The 13,828-nt window shown below is 49.0% G+C and overlaps 1 pseudogene; it reads right to left on the bottom strand.

The window, feature by feature from the left end:
• Positions 1-4,528: 4,528 nt before the first annotated feature.
• On the bottom strand, positions 4,529-13,029 carry LOC142863062 (heterogeneous nuclear ribonucleoproteins C1/C2-like; annotated as a pseudogene).
• Between the last annotated feature and the right edge of the window lie 799 nt (positions 13,030-13,828).

Below are 13,828 nucleotides of genomic sequence, written 5' to 3'. Positions count from 1 at the left end.
GGGGTGGAGATATGTAGAAAAACTAAACTGGGGTGGTCAGGGCTCTGGAGTAAGAAGCGTGGTGTTACACGTCAGCTTCACTACCTACTTGCTGTGTGATTTTGGACACATGATGCACCCTCTCTGAGCCTCTGTTTCCTCATCTCCAAAATGAGGAAAGAAAAAGTATCTCTGGCTCAGATTTGCTGTGCCTATTAAATGCAATTGCCTATGTAATGCAAGTGTTAGAGGGCCTGGCACCTAATAAGCGCTTGACGAATGTTAATTACGTGGAAACAATGGAGACGATGATAAAGATGTTGAGGAAGTCCCTTTGGTAGCCACCCTACCTCTGTTTCTGACCTCTGGAAACAAAGAGACTAGTTTGAAAACTCCAACAGTGTCGCAAGACCTGGGGCTGAAACCAGGTGAGAGCAGGGAACCAGATCCACCGGGTGGGGACAGTCTGAGGGAGGAGGGAGGACAGCCGGGCCCCCACGCTGTCCCCGCCCCGGACTGAGACCAGCAGGGCAGGGAACCAGAACCACTGGTGGGGACAGCCTGAGGGTGGACAGCACAGAAGTGAAAGAGGATGACAGGAGCAGGGGCTTCTCTCCCTGGTTTCTTTGCCCCGAGAATGTTTCTTAAACCAAAGGAACGGAACCCCAGAGGCTCCTTGCTCCCATGTTTATCAAGTACCTTTAAAAAAAAAACCACAAAAATTTTGTTAGTTTGCAAGGGTGGTGTGAGTGAAGTGGGAGAAGAGTGGATTAAGGGGCTGGTCCTCTTGAATCCTCCCAAGTAGCAAGTGCCCACTCCAACGCCACCCAGGGCCCACCTGGGCCTCTTTGTCGCTTGGGACATGGTGTCGCTTCTGCTGTAGGAACTTCACTGCCTGAGCTTCCCTTGCCGGTGCCATCGCAGGAGGCGGCAGACTCAGCTCTCAGACGAGCGACCAGCCTGAGCAGCAGCAGTCGGTCAGAGAGCTCGAGCCTTGCTTCTTCTCTTCAAGTTGACACCCCCATCCATATTCCTACAAACAAGAGCGAACCTCTTGGACACTGGAACTCACAATGAGAAGCACATTTGCTGACAGGAAAACCTCATTCCTCCAAGCCAGGGAGGGCAGCATCTGATGAGGGCATTTGCCTGCCTGCAATTTGGCAAGAGCACAACTAATTAACTTCAGAGGCAATTAAATGAGTGTTTTTATGTGAAGAACACAACATGCTCGTAACCTTTCCCGAGTCCTCTGGGACGTCTCAAGAGAGGGATTTGAGGTTTCCTGGTCATGTTACTTCTGCTTTGTTAGAAGGAACTTTGTTGGACGCTATTCCTCTTGGCACATGACATCGGGACGTATCAGACAGAGGGGCCTGGCCCACCGGTTCCAATCTGTCTCCACTTCTCAGAGGACAGCAGTGCCAAGTGTCCCTCTGACTACTGGGCTGTGTTTTTCTCTCTGGCACATATTTTGGCAGCAGATTACAAGAAGGACTCTGCTTTTCAAAATCCATGAGGACTGGGAGCTGAGCACGCTCTCTAGGAGAAAGTGGTATTTATCACCATTACTCAATAATGGCTATCGCCAGCCATGGTGCCTGGTGTGGTTTAACGTAACTGGCTCCCCTTCCTTTCAAGGAGATGCTTGATTTTTTCCAATGATGCCAAGAAAGGTTAGTTTCATCTAACTCCTGATTCAAAATGAATTCAGCCGCTCCCAAAAAAAGAATGTTAGAGTGACATTCTTTTATTTATTTAAACTTATCTTTTTAAAGACCGTATAATAAAAATAACAATAATGACAATAGTAATAGTTGCCATTTGTACATTTGTACCACCTGTTACTTCCGCCTGGGTGGACGCATGCTGGGGGTCGGAAGGAATGCCTGGCTTAGCGCCACGCTCACTGGGGGACCTGGGCCTGGCCCTTCCCTCTCTGGGCATCAGAGACTGGGTCTTTACACTAGGGTAAGTAAGTTACAGTGAGGACATTGGGGTGGTCCTTAATCCCATGACTGGTGTTCTCATAAGAAGACAACCACAGCCATCCAGACACAACACAAGAGGGGAGGATGTCACGAAGGCAGGGATTGGAGTTATGTAACTGTAGGACAAGAACACCAAAAATTGCCAGCAAACCCTCAGAAGCTGGGCGAGGCAAGGAAAGATTCCCTACGGGTGTCGGACATAGTGTGGCCATGCCGACACCCTGGTCTCCGACTCCTGGCCTCCAGAGCTGTGAGGCCATGAGCTTCTGTTGTTTAAGCCACCCAGTGTGTGGTATTTTATTACAGCAGCCTTGGAACACGAATACGTACACCAACTTTGTTTTCTATTGATTTTTCTAATTATTTGCTCCATTCCTTCTGCACTTTTACAATCAAAATACATCTGTGTTCAGAAATATACAAAAGTAAATATTTTAAAATTCAAATAATATACATATTAGTCAGGGTTCTTCAGAGAAGCAGAACCAATAGGATATGGAGAGACATACATGTGGATTTTTTAATGTAAATTGGCTCACATGATTATGGAGGCCAAGAAGTCCCATAATATGCCATCTGCCGGCTGGAGAACCAGGAAAACTGGTGGTATAACTCAGTCCGTGCTCAAAGGCCTGAGAGCACAGTGGGGGACTAGGAGGGCTGGTGTATGTCCCGGAGTCCAAAGGCCTGAGAAGCAGATATTTTGATGTCTAAGGGCAGGAGAAGCTGGACACCTCAGCTCAAGGACAGAGAGAGAATGCACACTTCCTCTGCCTTTTGGTTCTATTTGGGTCCTCAGTGAATTCAGCGATGCCCACCTACATTGGTGAGGGCAGATCTTCTATACCAGTTCACTGATTCATATGCTATTAATAATTTCTTCCAGAAACATCCTCGCAGACACACCCCAAAATAATGTTTTACCAGCTATCTGCACACCCATTTTAGCCCACTCAAGTTGATGCACAAAATTAACCACCGCAATACAGACGTATATAAAATAAAAATTAATGCCCTCCCCCCATAATCTAACCCTTTGGCAATAACTTGTTTATGTATTAAATTAGTATTTAATGATGACCTGACTTCATCTCAAACTAAGCATTGTAGACATGTTGGTGAATAAAACAGACTATTTTTTTCCCTACACATGGAAACTCTTACTGCTTTGTTTTTTGCTATGAGCATTCATGACTTTTATAACCAGAAAAAAATAAAAATAAACAAATGAAATTTTAGGTGGGAAAAAGGAGGAAGAAATCTTCAGGAGATGTGCATGCTACTCTCCCTTCTCCTTGGCCCAGGGGAGGAGAAGGAAAACCTGGCATTTCTCCGAAATGAGTGGCCCTCTAGTCTGCAGATTTACCTACCCAGAATGGCAGGTGCTCTTAGGGACCCTGTGGCACCAGGAGCGTGACCTGCAATAAGCAGACCTAGCTTCGAGCTCCAGTTCTGCCTTCGCCTACTCATACTAACTGCGGGGCTGGCCTGCTTACCCTTTAATTGCCTCAGTTTCTTCGTCCGTAAAATGGACGTACTAGTACTTACCTGCACAGGACCATCTCTGAGCTCCCTTCAGGCTCTAAAGCCGCCTGACTCCTATTCCCATCTCTCATTTTCCCAGCAAAATGAAGCTTAACATTCTTGGCCTTTGAGAACCAAGGAATCTCACAGAGACCCACTTCCTCTACGTGACGTTCCTCAGTCCCTGTTATTTCCCTCAGTAATAAGTTTGACTTGAGGTTGATCGTGCAAGTGACGGTCGGGACGACTCTCCCTGCCTTGCAGACAGCGAAGCCGGGAGTCCTTCATCCGCTCCCCAGGGAAAGGTGATCTCAGCACGGTGCCAGGTTTGCCTTGAGCAGAGAGATAGGAAGGATGATTTCTGCACCGAGACTTCCAGTGAGGACTCTTGCCGGGTGCTACGGACACGAGATGAATTTGACAGCACAGTGGAGAGAAGGGGGTTAGTATTGAGCCACCGCCACCCACAGCACGGGTGGCTCCCGGAGCAGTGAGTGATGAGCTCTCTCCTGGGACTCAGAAGGGCCTCCACAGAGGCGGACCAGACGAGCAAGCGCTCGAGGAATCGGCGATACCAGCGAATGTTTACGTGGCTCCCACTACCAGCCCCGGCTGGGCTGTCATCGAGCAAATGGTACTTTGTCTCATACTCACGAAAGTGCTCTGAGGCACACCTATTTTCACTTTCTGGAAAAATCTTGTTCCACTTGCCAGGTGTGTACTCTCAGGAGTTTGTAAATGTGGGGCCAGACTGAGTGTCACAGGGGTGTTAGTTTCCTGTTGCTGCGTCACAAGCTGCCACAAACGTAGCAACACAACAAAACATGTGCGATCGTCTCCCGATCTCTGCGGGTCAGGAATCGGAAGGCAGCTAACCGGGGTCCTCCAACTCAGGGGGTCTCCCTGGGCAGCAATCAAGGCGCCCACCACGGCTGCAGTCATGTCAAGGCTCGACGGGCGCAGACCCACTTTCAGGCTTCTGAGTAGGCTCTGTCCCGAGGTGCCTGGCCAGGTGACAGCTGCTCTGTCAGAGCTCACAGCCAAGGAGGCACGAGACGGTGCAGCAAGACGGAGCCGATCTCGGCAGTGACTTCGTAGTTTTTGCTGCATTCCGGTGGTGAGAAACAGGTCACCAGGTCTAGCCACCCTCAAGTGGAGGGGACTACAGAGAGTAGAAACACCAGTTGGTGGGGGCCAGTTGAGAAGCTGCCTGGCACTCCTGGGCCAATTGAGAACAACTGAACTCAGCCAACAGGTAACCACTCTGCCCCTTCTCCCATTCCCAGGAAAAACAGAAAAATAGCTGTGTCTTTGTACACGTGCAGTGTACGTGTGTGCAATGCCTTTAAAGAAGGTAGTTGGAGGGAATACCCAATTATTAGCCGGGATCTCAGCAGGAGGATTGTCAGTAGGAACCGGAAGTGGTCGGGACTATATTTTAGGATATTATGCATATTTTAGGATATTATGCCCTGAATACTGATTTGAACAGATTGCTTTTCTAGGTCAGTTTCCAAGAGGGTAAGAAAGCCAAAGGGTGAGGGTAGGTGGGTGAAAGCTGAGACGTGAGCGGATTGGGGGCTGCAGGGATGGGGGCAGGCAGGGAAGCCCAAGCGCGCCGGAGCTGGAAATGCCTTCCGGACTTAATCGTCCCGGGCATCGTTAGTAACCAAAGCAAGACTTCACAACATGTGTTTTGTGTTGACAGCGGACCCTTAATTAAAACAGCCCCAGTGAATACCAGTCTGATTAAAGAAAAGTGGTGCTTAAAGGACAATGTGACTGTCGACTGAGACAGGCTGGCAGCGGGTGGGTGAGTCCCTCTCGGGTCCTGCCGCCCGTCCCGAGGAGGGGACCCGTGCGCTGGCTGGGAGAGCTCCCCGTGCGGCAGGCCGCGTGCTGGCCGCTCCACAGCCCTTGCCTCGTTCGCTCCTCAAATTCCATTTTCTCTCCACCTCAGAGTGGACGGTGCGGCCGGAGGGGCGAGGCGATTCCCGGAGGCGCCCGGCCGGCGTGGCAGCTCTCCCTTGCGCGCGGTCCTGGCCGCTCTAATGAGTCAGAATGTCTGGCCGGTTATGAGAACCATATGCCCCCGACACAGTCCCTCTCGGAAAACCAGCGGTTTTAGGTGCACTCGGTGTTGCCCAAGGGCACGGCCGGCCTAGCATCCACATCTCATTTATGGGACAGGGCTGAGATGCCCTGTGCAGTTGTCTGTCTGCATTTCCAGGAAGTGACAGAGACGCGGACGTCGGCCTGAGAACAAGGGACACCTACTCCAGGAGACAGCTGAAAGCATTTTGGGGTTTGATGAAATAAACCACTTCCTTTTCAGGGGAAATGAGTTTGTCTCAGGAAACAAACTCACTTTAATGTCAGTTGGGGTAGAATTTTCAGAGGACAGGCAGAGAACCCGATGCTGCGGGGACACTGCTGCGGAGTCACTTTTGTCATCCCACAGAGACGCACACAAGACGTGTCCCAAATGGACACCCAGCTCTCACCAGCCACTATGGAGGCTGGCCTCCCTGAAGGCCTCCAGCCAGGTCAGGACGCTGCGGAGAAAGCACCGGCATCGAATGGTGTCCGTGAATGCCTCCCGGAGGACTCTTTGTTTACAGTGTAACCGCGCGCTGTCTGGGCGCTCGCCGTGTGCCAGGCACCTGCCTGTGCCACAGGCAGTCCTCGCAAGAGTTCTATGAGGTGACACTGTTGCACACATAAACACCCCACTTAAACTCTACTCTTAACTGTTTTTACGAGAAAGACAATTTTTAACTTCTGTGAAATAGCAATTTTTGACCCTAAAGGATTAACTTTGGTAGGTGAAGGAAAACTCATGGTTAGAATTTGATTGAGGGACCCCTCTGGCTGTCCTTTGCTTTCCTGGACAGGTGAGACTGTCCACCATTCTAGAAACTTCCTCTCTTCCATGGCTCATTTGACAGCCTCCCTACTAATACCCTGTGACTCTTCCACACCCAGCCCGGTCATCGCTGATGGATCCACGGTGACCATCTGACCCCGCCAGTCAATCCTCCCTGGGATATGGTTTTGGGACCAGACCACATGCCAGTCAGTTACTCTCTGTTGGCTGAAACTGAGGCATTAAAAATCTCATGTATACTACCTGAGAAGAGTCCATCTGCAGTAAGAGGGAATAAAGCTGCTTATAGATAAAAAGACAAGAAATGAGGCAGAAACTGTTCCAGAACATTCTATGTCCTGGTTCTGGTTGGCCTGCAGCCCAGCTGAGGAGCTACTCTGCCTGGGGCCTGGTTTTTCGGTGCTTCCTTGGATTTATGTGCCAGTGAAGTCCTCTTTCCGCTTAAGAGTTTGAGCTGGGTTTCTTACACTTGCAATCAAGAGTCCTAACTAATGAATAAATGAGAGCTTTCCCTTGGGGGCCAGATGCAGTCCCACTGAAAGATCGGGTGCCCCATAGGGTAAGAAAGTTTCTGAGGCTTCAGTAGCACCTCAGCTTTTGTCCATGCAGGGGTCAACCCAAGGTTTAGAGAGCTAGAACCATCAGACTGAGCCAACTTCTTGATCATCAGCCACTGAGGTGGCCAGACAGACACTTGCTATATGCCAGTCTATTCAAGCTATGCAAGGTCAACCCACAAAGGAGGTCAGCCTCTCAGGCAAAACTCTGAGAAATTTAATGAGAAAATAATACCACTTTACCCTTTGATTTCCTTATGAATGGACTGCTCGATTTGATTAACGAGAGAGGTGCAGCCAGGCAGCGGGGTGACACAGTACCGGGAATGCAGGCTTGGGGCAGATGGCCAGCCGCTGAGTGCTGGAACCACGACCAGGTCACGAAAAGCCTGGGCCAGTCCATCTGTGACGTAGGTGACAGTGACTCCTGCTTGGTAGAATCACAACAAGGAGTACACGGGATGCCCCCTGTAGACAGGGCAGCACTGTGCGGCACGTTGCACGGACCCTCAAAGCTTTCTATGCAGCGACCCTCACAGATGTTTCCAGAAACAAGACCGCTGCCATCAGGTGAGGTCGTGAAGTGCTGCACACTCCCTTGGAAAGCACCTGAGCACATTAAATGTCCTAGAAGTCCTACAGCAGAAATCTTTTTTATCTTTGAATAAACCAGTGTTTTAAAATTTATTTCACCACAGAATCTTTTTTCCCATACAACACTTTAATGCTGGCCTAAAATCTAATATCCCATCTTGAGCTAATTTTGCCCCAGGGCAAAACCAAATAATTTCACCAATAAATCTGCTATACAAGTCCTATACATCGCACCATATTATTAGATGCTAGTGTCCTGGTTTTTTCTCCTGGGCTCATGTGACTTACTTGGCATTATTTACAAAACAACTGGCAAATTGTACATCTGCCTTGATTTACTAGGAGGGAAAAACCAAGTCACCTTAGTTTGGGGAAATTTCTAAATTAGGCCACCATGCTAGGAATCCAAACAACAATCAAACCATAAAAAAATGGTTTTTATCTGCATTGGTTATTAAGGAGCTGAATGCTTAGAAAAAGTAACTTACACAAAAAATTACACATCAGTTAATCTGCATATTGCAGCATGCATATGACAAACTCACAGCTTGGGACAGGAGGATGAATGAGGGGTGACTGTGGAACAAAGGACAAAGTTATGAGTCTCAGCTTTGATTTTTACTGACTGTGACTTGGGCCAATCATGTCACCCTTCTTGCCACAGTGGCCTCTTCTGATCTTGAGAATAATAAGAATGCCTCCCGCCTGCAGCCCCTTCAATAATCAGGGGGCGGGCGTGGCGATTTCCTGTGTCAGCAGGAAAACCCTATAGCCTACTGCCCAAATTGTATTAAATTCATCCTGTGCCATATCAAAACAGCATCATGCAATTGGTTTTGTGGACAAGGGTGTATATAACGGGTAGGCAAGCATTTTCAGTAAAGGGCTAGATAGTAAATATTCCAGGGTCTCCATACGGTTTCTCTGCTTCTGTGGAGGGAGAACAACCAGAGACAGCAACGGAAATGAATGGATGTGGCTGTGTGCCAATAAAACTTTATTTATAAAAATAGGCAGCCAACCATAGTTGGCCCAGGGGCTGTGGTTTGCCATCCCCTGGTATATAAGACCCCTAAGAAATCTGCAAGAAATTAAAACTGAAGTGTGCAAGGATGGTGAGATTTTGTGATACCTAAAAAAAAAAAAGAAAATCAATTTTCCTTTAATATCACAATGTTCCTTTTACAGTGAATGAAATAGGCATCTTTTACTAAACTAACTGTGTTCTGATATGATTCCGGGGATTATCATGGGATTTCTTCAGGCAGCAGAATTGTGGATCCTGGGAACAGCTTTCAATTCCCACTTCCTTTGCTTCAAATTCCAGCTCTGTAGGGGTCCTTGGGACCTTTCCCACATCATAGCCAGGCCTGTTTTTCAGGAAGGAGGGGCCTACATACCATTCCAGAAGCATGGTCTTGGAATGAATGATGCAATGGACTCTCTCGTTGGCTGTATCACACACTCTGCATCACAGGTTCTCAAGTGGGGGCGGTTTTGCCCCTCCCAGAGGCATCTGCCAATGTCTGGAGACATTTGTGGTTGTCACAACATGGGGGCAGGGTGTTACTACTGCCATCAGGAGGGTGGCGGCCAGGGGTGCTGAGGAACATCTGCAATGAACACAACAGTCCCCACCGCAGCAAAGAACCATCAGTTCCAAAATGCCCCTAGTGCGGAGGTGGAAAAGCCATGCTCTGTATTGATGAACTTTATGCTCAAGTCAAATAACCATTTGTTTGCTTATTTACAATTTTGTGTCTCCCTTTATAATAAAAAGGAGTTGTGTTTTCCAGATGCTCTTCTTAAGTCTCGGGGGTAGACATGAGGCCAGCCTGTTTTACAAACAACACCCCCAGAAAATATAGAAGGAAACAGCACGGTTAATAGTGATTCATTTTTATATCGTGAACATAAACGTGAATTATGTGACGCAACGTGCCCTCGGTGCCTCCTGGGTCTGGGTGAGGCTGAGGGGAACCGAGTGCCAGAGGAGCTGCAGATGATTTATTTGTGGGCATGCGTGTTAATACTTTCTCCTTCTCCCTCCCTCAGTTACTTTTACAAAAATACTAAGCTTAATATTAGTAGTAAGAGATGGAGAAAAGGAAGAAGGAGTGTGTTCTGGAGTCTTTTAAAACGCAATACAAACTCCGCTGGTGATTATTATAATAAAATTAACGGAGAACACTCTTGAGCGTGTTCTATGTTCCAAACACTGGGCCAGACGGGGACAACCTGGAATGTTGTCTCTGTCAGCTTGGCAGCGTCCGGGGAGGTCGACCCACCATTATTTAGGGAGTTTCAGACTGGCCCAAAGTCACCCAGCTCCCTATTAATGGCAGTGGGGGGTAACTCAGACAGTCTGGCTCCAATCGTTAACTCTTAACCCCATCTTTGTGTTTATCTGTCTCCACGTGCCTCGACCCCCACTCCACGAGCCTTAAAGTTCTTGTTTATAGCCCCTGAAGGGCCCAGGACCAAGCCCCAGCCCCAGCCAGGCCCGCTAAGCCCGGCCTAATCACTTGGAAGCAAAGCCAGACTGCGCGGCGGAGGGTGCGCTCCCGGCAGGCGGCCGCGCGGGGGCGCGCCGGGCCGGCGTGTGGCGCCGCGGCGGCGGGAGGGCCGTCCCCGGGGCGGCCGAGGGGACGCATCCGCGCAGGTTTGCCGCCTGGCGGAGACGAGCACAGTGCCATCGGAGGTCGCCCTGACTGCTTCACTAGCCAAATCTGTTGTGGAAAGGGTGGACTCCGCGGCTGAAGTGGCGTGGAGAAGGCGCGCTCCCCGGCCGGCCGGGCCGATCACGCGGGTCCCCAGCTGTCCCTGACACGCAGGCCGGCCTTCATTCGGAAGGCGCTGTCCGCAGGCCTGTCCATTTCCTTCCCTGTCTTTCCCTTTCCTAAGCTCCTGCCCCTGTAGCTCGCTATCTGGGAGTCCAAGGCCATCTCTGGAGTGACGGCAAATCTTACATCCCAACGCAGACACTTTGGAGACCGGAAGAGGGACCCTTCCATAGTCAGGTCAGGACAGCAAGCATGCTCTTGATGCCTGCCTATCCCCTTCCGTCTCCCTCCCTCCATCCAGGCCCACCAGCAAAGCTTCCCTGGTCTCGCCCCACGCAGGTGCAAGGCCGAGCTCATCTCTGCGTGGCCAGCCTGCTCCTCCTCCCTTGTCCCCACTGCAGCCAGTGTGCGCAGTGGCCAGTTCCCTAATGCCTCATCAGCTGAGTGGCCGCTGGCTAGAAAGTGTTCTGGGGCAGCTCTAAAGAAGCTCTAATGAAGATAATCGTTTTACGAATATGCAACCAACCTTTTCTGCCTCCCTATTTAAAATGGAAGCCCCCTCACTTCTATGCTGCTCTCTGGCTTTCTCCAAACCACTTGTCGTTACCTTACACACTACGTGTTTTACTTATTTATTTGTTTACTGTCTATTTGTAGCTATGTATCTCCAGCCCCTAGGAAGACTCTCTAAATTGCTCTCGGTCTCTGTCCCTCCTCCATCATCAGGAGCTCAGCTTAAGTGTAGATCTCTCAGTTTACCCGGTAGACACTGCAATACTTGCCAGTTTTAGCAGATGGCAAAAATCAACCTGGGCCGCTCACTCAGACACGAGTTCTCGGGTCAAATGAGAAATGCTGATTCAGAGGGCTGCAGAGTGTGCTATCTCTGCTTTAACAAACATCCCTGCTATTCTCAATCTGAGTCCCCTTCCCTAGGCCCACCCCACCCACTCCCTTACCCTGCACCCTGCCTCTGGCCCCCACCCTCCAGCCCTCTAGTCCTTCCTCCATTCAAGATGCCAAAATAGTCCTTTGTAGAGCAGAAATCTGTCTCTGTTATTTCCCTACCAAAACCATTCAGCAGGCCGCCCTTGGCTGGACAAGGGAAGCTGTGAGCTATGAGAATAACGGTTACAGAAATCTGTTGAGGGATGGTTACAGCAGAAAGCTGCTTTTTTTTTCTTTTCTCCAAATTCCTGGTTTGATAAGGACTTGTGTATTCTGAGGAAAAAAGGTCCCAAACATCAGGCTGTTCACAAAAATAACCCACAATATCAACTTTAGAAAACAAATCTTAAGACTATTACACTAATTTTTCTAGAGGATGCATTTGACATGCCAACTCTCATTCACAAAAGTACATTGTTACACTTGTGCTGAGCGGCCCCACATAGCACTGTTATGTGGGGTATGACACACTTACTTCTAACTCAAAGCTGCTCTCAGGTGCTACTAACTAAATGAGATTGCCTTTGCAGTTAGGGAAGCAAGTACTGAATGGAAAGAACTGTACTCCCTGAATAACAAGAGATTATTTTGGAGACAGCTGATAAAAACCATACATCCTTTGTATTGTAAGTCAAAGAGATATCAAAATTAAAAGCAGAAAGTTACAGGGTAAGACTTAACAAAACTACTAGGAGCATCAAAGGAAGTGAAAATGGGACTAGGAGCAGGGCAATACGAATTAATGAACATGGGAAGGACAAGGATGGGGAGAACAGTGAGCGTGTGCTGAAGATACTAGGGGAGAGGATCTGGTGAGAATTTTGATCGTAGACAAGCGCCTATGTAAAGAAATAATGGGATGAGATTTCTAAACCCCACTTTGTGCAGAAGAGTCATCCTCGCCTTCCTCAGCCTCCTTTCATCATCCTTGATCAACTCCAGCTGGTCACCCCCATCTTCATTATCATCATCATCCAGTAGGTCCCCCTACCCAGCAGAGTCATCTGCACCCCCCCAGACCCCATCTTCACATTAGTCTCATCTTTCCTCTGGGAGCTGCTGCTCTGCTCCTCTTCTGACCTAGCATTCTTCATCTCTACTGCTTGTTTGCTCTGTTCCTTTTCAATTGTTTCCAGGTTTTCCAGTAGAGAATCCACTTTTTGTTTTATCTGAGTTGATTCCTTCTTAATGGCCTGAAGGTCATCTCCTTTCAACTTTCCAGACTTGGAAGAAGAACCTCGCTGTCCACTCTTAGAATTGAAGCCACTTTTCCCCCTTCCTGATACGCGCTGGCGTTTTGAGGGCACCATGGCCTGAGCAAGAGGAGGAGGAGGAGGAACACATGCTGGGTAACTGCACATCCTGTCATAATAATCCCACTGGAAGTCACAGTCCAAGTCAAAAGAGGAGCTGAGTAGACGGGACAGAGAAGGGCGTTCTGGTACTGACCCGTACCTCTCCGCTGCAGATGGTTTCACACCTGCTTTTCCTCGATTCACTTTTGGCTCTGCGGCCAGATTAATATCTCAAACTTGGCCAGCAACCATTCTGCCATCCTCTCCTGCTATGGCAGCCTGGGCATTTCTCCCATTAACATGCTGAACGAAGGCGAAGCCCTTATGAACAGAGCAACCCACAGTTTTGCCATATTTCCAGAAGATTGCCTCCACATCAGACTTCTTGACCACAAGAGTGTTGAGATTCCCAATGAATACACAGGAGTTCATGGGGCAAGGATCTGTCTTGTTGGTGACATTGCTAGCCATTGCGTTTGATGATGAGGTTCCTCACGAAGCCGAACAACTCGAGCAAAGTTCCACTAACTTACATATTTCTGTGTTTTGTAACCAGGAGGGGGAGGGAGGAGAGATCCGATTCTGAGTCTCCCACTCCCGGGTTCTACGTGCAGAAGCCCAGTGCTGCTCCAGGCCGACCGGCGGCGCGGCCGCTCGGTCTTTGTCTCTCCACAAAATGCGGCAGAAAGAGTCTGTGCCTTGAACAGTGAACCTCGGAGAAATTTCAGGCAAAGATAATTGTTTAAGAATCCTGATGCAAGGACGTTGTTATGGATTGCGTGTCCCCTCAGAGTTCACGTGTTGAAATCCTAGCCCGCAATGTGATGGTGTTAGGAAATGGGACCCTAATGAGAGTGAAGCCCTCTTGAATGGAGTTAGTGCTGCTGTGGTTTGAATGTGTCCCCCAAAGTTCATGTGTTGGAAACTTAATCCCCAACACAACAGGGAAGTGGGGGCCTGAAGTGGTGATTAGGTCATAAGGACTCTGCCCTCATGATTGGACTGATGCCGTGATCACAGAAGTAGGTTTCTGATAAAAGGATGAACGTAAACCCTTCCACTCTCTCCTGCGAGAGTGCTCTCTTGCCTTTCCCCCTTCCACCGTGGGACGAGGCAGCAAGAAGGCCGTCGCCACATGTGGCCCCTTGATCTTAGACTTCCCAGCCTCCAGCCTGTAAGAAATAAATCTCTGTTCTTTATAAATTATCCAGTCTGAGGTATTCTGTTCTAGCAGCACAAAATGGACAAAGAAGTGCCCTTTTAAGAAAAG

This window comes from Microcebus murinus, chromosome 21 (genome assembly GCF_040939455.1).
Source record: "Microcebus murinus isolate Inina chromosome 21, M.murinus_Inina_mat1.0, whole genome shotgun sequence".
Lineage (NCBI taxonomy): Eukaryota > Metazoa > Chordata > Mammalia > Primates > Cheirogaleidae > Microcebus > Microcebus murinus.
The sequence above is the reverse complement of the archived record's forward strand: the minus strand, read 5'-3'. Positions and strand labels throughout refer to the sequence as shown.